This window comes from Manis javanica, chromosome 14 (genome assembly GCF_040802235.1).
Source record: "Manis javanica isolate MJ-LG chromosome 14, MJ_LKY, whole genome shotgun sequence".
Lineage (NCBI taxonomy): Eukaryota > Metazoa > Chordata > Mammalia > Pholidota > Manidae > Manis > Manis javanica.
The window spans coordinates 61,303,069-61,314,014 of NC_133169.1; positions in this window are offsets into that span (position 1 = coordinate 61,303,069).

The following is a 10,946-nucleotide window of genomic DNA, read 5'->3' on the forward strand; positions in this document are numbered from 1 at the left end:
AATGTAGCATTTTTAGAAAGTTCCCTGAATCTAGCTACAACAAAAAGGAAACTTTTTGCTCTTACATACATAATAGGTATGCCCCCATTTATATAATGGGGATGAAGATTCAGGCTGCACTCACACCAGATGCGCAAGTAAGATCCTGTTGGGGCCCTGCTGTAACACGGTGTACAGGGTGGCCTCAGCTCTGTTCAGATGGAGGATGCCTGCCAGAAAATAGCCCACAATTTCTCCTCCATGACCCATGTACTGAAGGCCCAAGACAATTCCATCTCCTGAGCTGTATTCTAAGAACATTATTTCAGTGAGAGATGAGATGAAATGAGAATTCTAAGTGTTGATAGGGGTGTTAGTTGCTATAACCCTCCAGGAGAGAAATTTGTCAATTTTTTTCCAACAAAAACACTCTAAAGGCCTTTGATGTGCCAGTAGCAGTTTTGAGTTTTGGGGCTGCAGCCATGGGCAGCGAGAAAAGGCCTCACAGAGCTCACATTCTAGAGGTGAAGACAGAATAAATAGGGCAGCAAACAAAAGGGTGTGAGTCGGGGGAGAAGGCAAGGCCATGTTTGCGGGAGAGTGTGGGAGGAAGTGCTGCCCAAGTGGCCAAGAAGGGCCACCTGAGGGGACGTTCCAGCTGAGGTCCGAGGAAGAAAGAGTAGGTGGCGCTCAAGCAAGACCTGCTAAACTGGCCTTCCAGGCAGAGACGGAAGAGAAGGTACAAGGGTCCTGAGCCCAGCATGAGCGGATTCAAGGCAGGAGAGAGCCTGAGAGGTCAGGAAGGAAGGCTGGCCCAGGGCCATTTCGGGTGGGGCGGGCAGGGGGAGGGGGCTTGGTGCCAGGGTCGGGGGGCCCTTCTCCTTCCACAGTGCCATAGGCAGCTATCAGTTTTAAGCTGGGGAGGGCATGATGTGGTCCATGTTTAAGGAAGATTATTTGGTCTGCTATGAAAAGAATGTTTATGGGGAAGATAACATACGTACTTAAGAACTCAGAACACTCATACCCTGTGCAGTCCCACTGCTGGATGACTGTTTTAGAAAGTGATCTGAAGTTGTAAGGGGTGACACTGTTTTGGCCAGGGCAGCATGTAGGCCCCTGTATGCTGGGAACAGCTGCCCATTTGGGGGAACCACACCATTCCCTCACGTGTTTCTGGTCCTTAGGGTAGGCTGACCCTACAGATGGGAACATATCCGGGCTCATAAACTCATCTGGTGAATACTGAGTGCCTGATAGAGCTGCAAACAGTGTCAGCCCTTGTGGGTCCCATGGAAGGAGACAAGTAATTCAAACATGAATATGCAACAGGACATCAGGTAGTCATGAGTTTCTGAAGAGAAACAGAGCAGGGAGAGAGGGGAGAGAGTGAGGAATGGTCAGGGAAGTCCCTGAGTGTGAACCGAGGGAAGAGGGGGGCCACAGGGATGTCAGGGGGAGAATGTAAGGCAGAGGGGAAAGGAGCAGTGCTCCTGGGTGAAGAGAAGGCTGGTGGGTTCAAGAGACAGCAAAGTTCAGGTGTGCAGAGCAAGGGTGGTTGGGGAGCGAGGTGGGAGAGGGAGCGGGAATGTCCTGTTTGCTTTCCAGACAGACATCCTGTCCTGGCGCAATGACTAGCTTCGGGATAGGTGTTTGACCCCAGTAGTGAGCCCCAGTCGTGGGACTTGTGCTGATAATATTGGAAAAGGATGTCAGGGAGCAGGCCTGAGAATGAAACTGGCAGAGAGAAGTTGTGACAGGAGGTAGAGAGATTTTTCTGAAAATACCATGTAGCCCTTGAGTCCAGCCATGCCTGAAGCCATATCCATCCCCAGCTTCTTAGCTATGCAAGCTAATGTATTTCCTTTTTGCTTTAGCCAGGGTGAACTGACTTCTTTTGACTTGCCATCTAAAGTCTTTCTCTAATACAGCAATACTGAAAAAGTTCTACATATAAAAGATGTGAATTGCAGAATTATTTACAATAGCAAAATATCAGAAGCAACTCAAATGTCCCAAAATGGTTATAAAACATACATCACTCCGTAGAAGAGTATATATTCATTAAGACTCATGCCACAGAACTTAGAGTAACATGGAAGAAATGGTCGTTTTCAAGAAAAAAGTAGACATTTTGCATGTGGCATGATTTCAATTATGTAAATACATTCTCATAAACCAAATGCAACAAAATGTAAATAGACATAAAGCAAAAGCAAATGGAATTTCTTAAAGATTCTTCCATTTATATCTTTTACTTTTTTCAATCTTCCATTTTTTTTCTCTAGAGTGCCTTTCTTTTTAATAATTAGAAAAAGAAAATATTAAAAAATTGTTTTAAAGAGGTAACAGGGGACGAAATTGAAGACAGATGACCTCTTAGAGAGGTCACCTCTTCTTACCTTAGACATATAAAGTGCCTTTGGTCTCAAATGTCAGACAGCACATAAGAGACGCCACTGTTGTCCCCACATAAGGACACATGCTTTCTACTGTATTTGCTATTTAGTTTTTTCACTAGTACAAGCATAATGACATCTCTCTAGTGACAGGGCAAAAAGCTGCATGTTCTCCAAGTGCTGAAATTCTGAGACCACGAAGGCATGGGTAGCCAGTTGTCAGTTCACCTATTAGATCCAGTGACCAGTAAGCTAACGACGCCCCCTGCTAAAAGCAGTGTATTTCTCATACACTCCCAGGCCTTATGCTGAAAACATCAGCAAACTGATGATGATAAACTATTGTGTTACAAAAAGTCTCTGCTTTCTGCAAAAGCTTTTAAAATAAAAGTTCACTCTTTTGCCAGTTGGCTGCTAAAAGGACACATACGTAGCAAAGGGTGCATGCGGAATCAGAGGGAAATCACAATGGCCACCAGTACTATTCCCAAATCATTGCAATTTAGTCATAAATCACTTTAATAAACAACTTAAAACATTTTGGTGTCCTTAGCCATAAATTGTTTTATTCTAAGTGCTCATTAGCAATTTTCTGGGTCATTAGGCTATTAGGTAAGGATTCAGTAACACGTACTCTTGGGTCAGATTAATGCAAATGACACTTTCAACATTATTCACTTTGTTGCTCATGAATTTTTAGGTTTGGAACAGAACTCACCAACCTCATTTTTCAGTGCAGCCGTTTTGAGTTACATAAAGACAAAAACATGGCAAGGATTTTATAGCAGGCAAAGGATTTGTTTTTGTTTTTCAACATTCCTATTATTCAGACAGCTGAAGAAATCTTTGATCTGAAAGGTTTGGAAATTCAAAGCCCCCTCAAGGCACTTAATTAAGAAAGAGTAAAAACAGTATTTGTAATGGAAAATTCTGATGCTGTTAAGCACGTAACAGCTTTTACTTAAGTCTGTAATTCAGCTTGTGGACCTAAGATATTGGCCAAGCCTAAATTCTAGGTGTGTCAGAACATCACCTCCTCGTAGACTTGCTGGTGTCACTGATACTCTTGAGAGATGAGAAAACAACTGGTGCCCATGTGGAAGTGGAGTGACGGGTCACACGAGTCCCGTCTGCAGCAGACAAGACAGGTCCATCTGACAACTGTTAAGAGTTGAAAAAAACTGCACAACAAAATCCGTAAGTGGAATTTCAATCTCATCACCAGTTCCATCAGAATGCTCGGGAGGCACCAATCTGGAGGATTTCGAGAGGACTCAACACACCAATACCCCTTCCACTGCCCACTCCTGAGGTTTTGTTAGGAGCCATGTAAGCTTCCACATCCATTAATTCCTCAGAGGGTGTGAAGAAATTTCTCCCTGAAGCACACACTGGCTTGTTCAAGTCCTATTAAAAACTACAGTCACCTTCTGCCCTGGGTGGTAAGTATTAGGTCCTGTCATTTGGATAGATACTGCAATTAGAGAACTTGGACCTTTTTCTTCCATCCCAGACACAAAAGACAGGTCTGCTTTCCATGTGTCTCCTGGACACCAGTACCTACACTGTGACAGAAGGTCCCGAGGAAAGGAATGAGAACCAGAGCATAGAAATTCATGCCTTTGTTTATCCCTGTTGTCCTGGAAGTAGAGTTCTCCCAGGAAGTCCTCGTAAGTTTGGAATTGCCTCCAAGCCCTGCGAGCTTCCCCCCCACTCTGCTTCCTGCCACCCTTCAGGAGTCAGTACGTGGGCTCCCTCAGCCAGCCCTCCCTGGAAGCTTCCTTGCCCTGTGTTCTCACTCACTTCCCATCTCCCCCTTGGACTGGAAGCTTCTCTGGGGCAAGGATGAGACCTTAGCCCTAACCTGCACCCCAGACAGGGTTTCCTGCATCACTGATGCTCAGTATGTTCAGGATCAGGAAACAAAAAGAATATGCCTATATACTATGAGACACTTAAAATCTCAGGACCATAAAGATTGTTAAACATTGGTATTCATCTTTCAGTTGTTACTACTGTTTCTCAAAGACCATTACCTTAAAAAAACAAGTTTTCCTCTGTGCTTTCTGAGTTGGGGTTGGAGGGGCACGATAGAAGTAGATTGGCAAAAAAGAGATGGGTGTCAAAAAGGGTAAGAGGAAAGGCCTGGCTGTGGTGAGTCCTAAGTGGCAGTGGCTGTGGTGGCTGGTAGCTGGCTTTGGGGTCAGGCATTGGTCGTGAGTGTGTGGCTGGCAGGGAGGAGGCCCAGCCCCAAGTACAACAGTCTGGGTCTCCCTGGGAGGCGATGAGACACCACTCTCTCTAGTTGTAAATGCTGTGGAAGTCATGGCATCCACTTTGGAAAGCTGTACATTTGAATCCCCATTTGTTGGGCAATTATGTAGCTTTCCTGGGGCTCAGTGAGGAACTTGCCCACAGTCACCCCACTCACCACCTGTAAACTCAGGTAGGTGGTGCCAGGATGCCCTCTGTGGTCAAAGCCACGGTTTGCTCTCTGTGCTTTGCTTGTTCGCGGCTATAGAGCATGTCTCTGACCCTGTGAACTGGACAAGGACTTAAGAGATAATCCAGCACAAATCCATCACCACAAAGGGAAAAATCTAGGTGGGTTCCTTCTGCTGGCGGGTCAGTGTTGCACCTGGTTTTCTTGTACAAAGCTGCAGAACTGGAGGAGAGACCAAGGCCCAGGAAAGGACTTAACCCCGCAACCTGGAGCTTACCAGGGACGGCGTCCTGTCTGAGCTCAGGCTGCCAAAACAAAATGTCATAGACTGGTGGCTTATAAACAGCAAAAATCCACTTTTCACTATTTTGGAGGCAGACATTAGCAGATCTGGGGTCTGGTGAGGGTTCCCTGGCTCACAGATTGCCATCTTTTTACTGCACCTTTGCATGGTGGAAGGGGCACAGAATTCTTTGCCCTCATGACCTGATCGCCTCCTAAAGGCCCACCTCCAAACACCACCACAGTGGAGGTTGGATTTCAACATAGGAATTTCAAGGCAAGTCGGGGGGACATAGAGCAGGTCCTAAGCCACTCCTACTCCAGTAAACGAACAGTGCCACCACTCAAACAGGTGTTCAAGCCAAAACCCCATCCTTGAACTCTCTCTCCCTTCCTTTCACCTCCTGCATCCAAGTCCATACTCAAGCTCATTGGTAGGTCTGCAATGCATCTGGAATATCGTCTCCACGGCTACCACCCTCAAGGGTCATCTGTCACTCAAGAGTATTTGAATGGCCTCCTAGCAGTCTCTCTGCTTCATATCCTGTTCAGTCCACCCTCCACAAGCAGCCAGAGAGATCTTTCAGAAACAGATCAAGCGTGATACATGAGATGCATTATCCTAGGTTGCATATTGACCGCTCACACTTCTGAGCTGTTGGGAGGATGTTTTTCTTAACTCATGTTTGAAATTCATAATGAAGAAAAATAAATGAATGTAAAAACATAAAATAATTATTTAATTAAACCTCAGTAGAGCCAAATAAAATGAAGTGGAACAAGTCATGTCCCTCCTGAGTAAAACCCATCAATGCCTTCCCCCTGCACATAGGCTATCGTCCAAACACTTGAGTGCCACCTCCTGAGGCAGGCCCTGTGGGATGTGGGCCCCAGCCTGTCATTAGCTTCCACAGTCACCTGCTCCCTTGGGCACCTTGACCGCAGCTCTCTCCTGATTTGGGGCTTGGGAACTGGCTGCTGTCTCTGCTCCCCTCTCCCCCCACATTCTTTGCCAGGCTGATTCTTTCAACATCCTTTCAGTCTCAGCTTGAATGTTCACTCCCTCAGAGAAGGTTCTGACTTGCCTCAATCTAAATAAGCAGTCTCCTCTGCACATAAACAAACCTTATTTTTCCTTTATAGCACTTAAAACACTTTATTATGACAAATTTGGGGGGTCTTTACCTATCCAATATCACACGACTAATTTGGGGGCCGTTTAAGGATTCTCTGTTTAAGGATTCTCATTTATTCAGATTCAAATTTAGAAAGATACCAAGGATTTAGAAAGACACCTTGTTGCCTTCCGTGATAAGAAAAATGACCACTATCAGCAGATATTTAAAGTTCATATAAAAGAAGTTTCTTCTTACCTTCTGCTACATTTGAAGTACCTTACTGGTTTTGTTGAGTTGCTGATGGGTTGACCTGTTGTTGTCTTAAAGGTATCACCAGCTTTTTGCAGTAGCCATACTGGCTGTGCTTGGTTCTGTGCACACTCCCCCTAGAAGTATTGAGGAATTTTTTTTTTTATTAAAAAAAGCTTAAACCTTTTAGAAATGTGCAACATGGAAATTATTTGTGATGTCCTGTGGCTGTGGTTCCCAAACTTTATCAAGCATCAGGGTCACCTAGAGGGCGTGCCAGATTTCTGGGGCTCAGTCCAAGCATCCCCATCAGGGACAGGGACTTTGAATTTTGTGTCTGACAAGTTCTTGAGTGACACTGCTGAGGCTGGCCCAGGGCCCAAACTTTGAAACCCACTGCCTAGAATGTCACAGAACTGCTCAGGAGGTGGCACTCAAGTGTTTGCCTAGAGTGCTTGGGTGCTCAAACCTATCATCATGTTGTTATTCATTCATTAAGAACAACAGAGATTTAAGAAATGACATAATAACGATGTCGTTAGCCAATCTGTTACCACTCTATGTATCAAACTGGTGCACAAACTGGAGAAAATCACTTGTCTTCAGAACCATCAGGACATAATGAATGAATCGTGGGAATCTGGGAAGATGTTAGGAAATCCTGATTTCAAGGTCCTTTCCTCCACACGCATATAGGAAGCCCCTGCTGTGAAGCTGTAGCCAGCATGGAGCTGGGTGTCGGGCACGGGCTGCTGGACGTCTACTCCTTCAATAGTGATTCCCGAGACCTCCTGGCCCTTCACTGGAGAAAAAGGGTGAACAAGTCAGACGCTGCCCTGCTCTCCTGCAGCTCATATTCTCTGGGCAAAGGAAGACAGCAAATAAACAGGAGAGTTTCAGATGGCAGCAATGGCTATGGTGGAATTAACAGTTTGCTAGGGCAGAATAATGGCGTGGACTGGAAGCTGGGTGCTCAATTAGCTGGGGTGACCGAGGAGGACCTCTTTGAGGAGGTGACACTTAAGCTGAGACCTAACAGGTGACAATGAGCATGTTCTGAAGAGAAGCGGAGAGGGTGTTTCAGGCAGAGACCAGCAGGTACAAAGGGCTTGAGGGGCACCAAGGTTGGCAAGTCCAGGGAACTGAAAGGCCATGTCTCCAGGAAGATGAGTACCGGCAAAGGAACTTGGACACGGTGTCAGGAGCTCTCAGGAGCTGGTTTTAAGTGCGAATGGAAGCTACTGGAGGATTTCCAGCAAGAGGGTGACATGATCTGATGGGACATTTTAAAAAGATGGCTCAGGCTCCTGTGTGGAGAATGGACTACAGTCTAAACGGAAGCAGAAGACATGGGAGGACACTGCAACCAAGAGCACGGAGCTTGGCTTAAACCAGTGAGATGGGAAGCAGTCTGGAATTTAGAGTGTGGAAATACTAGCAACTGCTACAATACCCATTCTTTCAGAGTTGAGCATTTATGTGGGGTTCAAACACACAGAGATACAAATGGTTGTAATGTGAGCTGATGGGGAGTGGATTAGCCTGAGTTTTGTGAGTAAAAAGTTCAAATCCGGATTCCCTTTATTAACTAGTGGCCTTGGTCAAGCCATTTGCCTTTTTAGACTTCATTTTTCTCACCATAAAGTGGAATATGGAGCATACATGCTTTGGAGAGGTGTGTGGTGGGGCTTCAATGGAATAATCTGTAGACAGAATTTAGCTCACTACCTCTTGGCCCCCAAATTAGTGCTCAATCACATAGGCTACTTATTATTAATCTTCAGTTTATTTTTCAATGAAAGTTTGTAAAAACTTTGTAAAGTTGTAATGGGATCAAGTGTGAAAAACCCAAGTCTACCAATGTGTGGGCCTCAGTAGGCGCCCAGCATGGAGGAATATCCACATGAATGGAAGTGCAAAGCTGGAGACACTGCTGATGTCACACGGATGGATGGCACAGAAATGAAGACGGAAAATGTTTCATGTTTTATACATCAGACTTACAATTATACTCCGGGAGATACAACAAAACTTCCTTCCAGTAAATTTTGTACCAGAATTACATGTACTCCAATGGCTTAACAATTTATCAGTTCCCTCCTCTCCCTCTCACACCAAAAGAAACTCTTCCCCCTCATGACTCCTGACTGTCATTATGTATCTGCATGGACAGGAAACACAAATGTTGCAGAAATTTCAGGTGGGGGGTTCGTGTCTGCTACTTACCTGGATTTCTGCGGCTGCATCTGAAACCCAGAATTATCATCAAAGATGAAAGCCAGGGCAAGCCCAGATGCCGAACATTGCTTCCAAGCTGAGTAGAGACTGGAGAGTGAGCCTTAATCCCTGAACTTTATATCCCTTTCCATTAAATGCAAAGCCACTCTCTAGTAAATGGCCAAAAATTCCAGAAAACAAGGATTGTGTCTCTATTCTGTGGACAAGGAACACATGCCTTAATCCAGTGAAGGAACTCAAATGCATTTCACTGAACGAGTGGATGAATAAATGAATACATAGTCATATAGGGTGTTGGATTGAGACCACTGCTCAAACTCATCTGTCATCCTTGCTGCTGCTTCAAGAGGCCTGCTATAGATGGAGCATTTGTGTCCGCTTCAAACTCGTATGTTGAAACCTAATGGCCAATGTGATGGTTTTGGAGGTGGGGGCCTTTGGGACGTGATTAGGGATTAGTGCTCTTGGAGAAGAGGCCAAGAGAGATGGCTCGCTCCTTTTCCACCATGGGAGGACACAGTGAAAAGAGCCCTCACCAGACCCAGAATATGCCAGTGCCCTGATCTTGAACTTCCCAGCCTCCAGAACTGTAATAAATGTTTGTTGTTTAGAAGTCACCCAGCCTATGGTATTTGTTAGAGCAGCGGGAACCAACTAAAGAAGGCCCTTCGTGTGGCCACCTGAGCACCCTGACTTCAGGGTGTTCTTGATAGTGGGCTCTGCAGGAGGCACAAACATCAGTAATCTTTAAAGAAAGGTAGTTCATGAACCATCTTGAGTCTTCACACCCCTCAAACAGTGGTTCCGAACATCGCTATCAGAATCAATAGGCAGTTTTTCTAAGTACCCAAGGACAGGTCCCAGCCCAGATTGACTGATTCAGAGGCTTAGGTGATCTGGTGCATATTTCTGGTTTAGAACAATTGTTTTAGAATCTCAGAGGTCGCCAGGGGTATGAGAATATAGCACCTGCTACATGTACCAAAATTCCTACCCCTGTGGCAAATATCTCTAATTGGTTACTATACCCTTACTAGTTGAGTCTATACTCACTCAAAACCTTTTTTAAAGTATTTTTGATGGTAAAATATACTTGACATGAAATTTCCCATTTTAGCCATTTTTTTTAACAAGGATTTATTTATTTATTTATTTATTTATTTATTTATTTGAGAGGGCATCTCTCATATTTATTGATCAAATGGTTGTTAACAACAATAAAATTCAGTATAGGGGGGTCAATGCTCAATGTACAATCATTAATCCATCTCAAGCCTAATTCTCGTCAGTCTCCAATCTTCTGAAGCATAACGAACAAGTTCTTACATGGTGAACGAATTCTTACATAGTGAATAAATTCTTACATGGTGAACAGTACAAGGGCAGCCATCACAGAAACTTTCGGTTTTGATCACGCATTATGACCTATAAACAATCAGGTCAAATATGAATATTCGTTTGATTTTTGTACTTGATTTATATGTTGATCCCACATTTCTCCCTCTATTATTATTATTATTATTATTAATAAAATGCCATTTTAGCCATTTCTTAAGTGTACAGTTCAGTGGCATTAAATAAATCCACACTGTTGCGTAACCACCCCCATCATCTCCAGAACTTCATCTTCCCCAATTCAGCACTGATTCCCTTTTTCCCCCTCTCCAGCCCCTGGTAACCACCATTCCACTTTTGTTTCTACAGTTTGACGACTAGAGGTACCTCTTCAAAGTGGCATCCTTCGGTAGTTGGCCTTTTGTGACCAGCTTGTATCACTTAGCATAATGACCTCGAGGTTTATGCACATCTTAGCATTTCCTTCCATTTTAAGTCTGAACACTATCCATTGTTTGCATAGAGCACATCTTGTTTATCCATTCACCCATCGATGGACACTAGGGCTGCTTCTACATTTTACCTATTGTAAATAATGCTGCCAAGAAATTGGGTGTACAAATACCTGTTTGAGTCTCTGCCTTCACTTCTTTTGATATGTATCCAGAAGTGGAACTGCCAGGTCATATGGCATTGTTTAATTTTTTTAACAACTGTCGTTCCATTGTCCATGGAAATAGCACCACTGTACATTCCCATCAGCAGTGAGCAGGGATTTCAATGTCTGCACATCCTCACCAACACCTGTAATTTCCTGCTTTTCTGGATGGTACCCACCATAATGGGTGTGTCAGATCCTTAAGAGAGCACTTTAGGCAGCCATATTGTTTGGTCAACATTGAC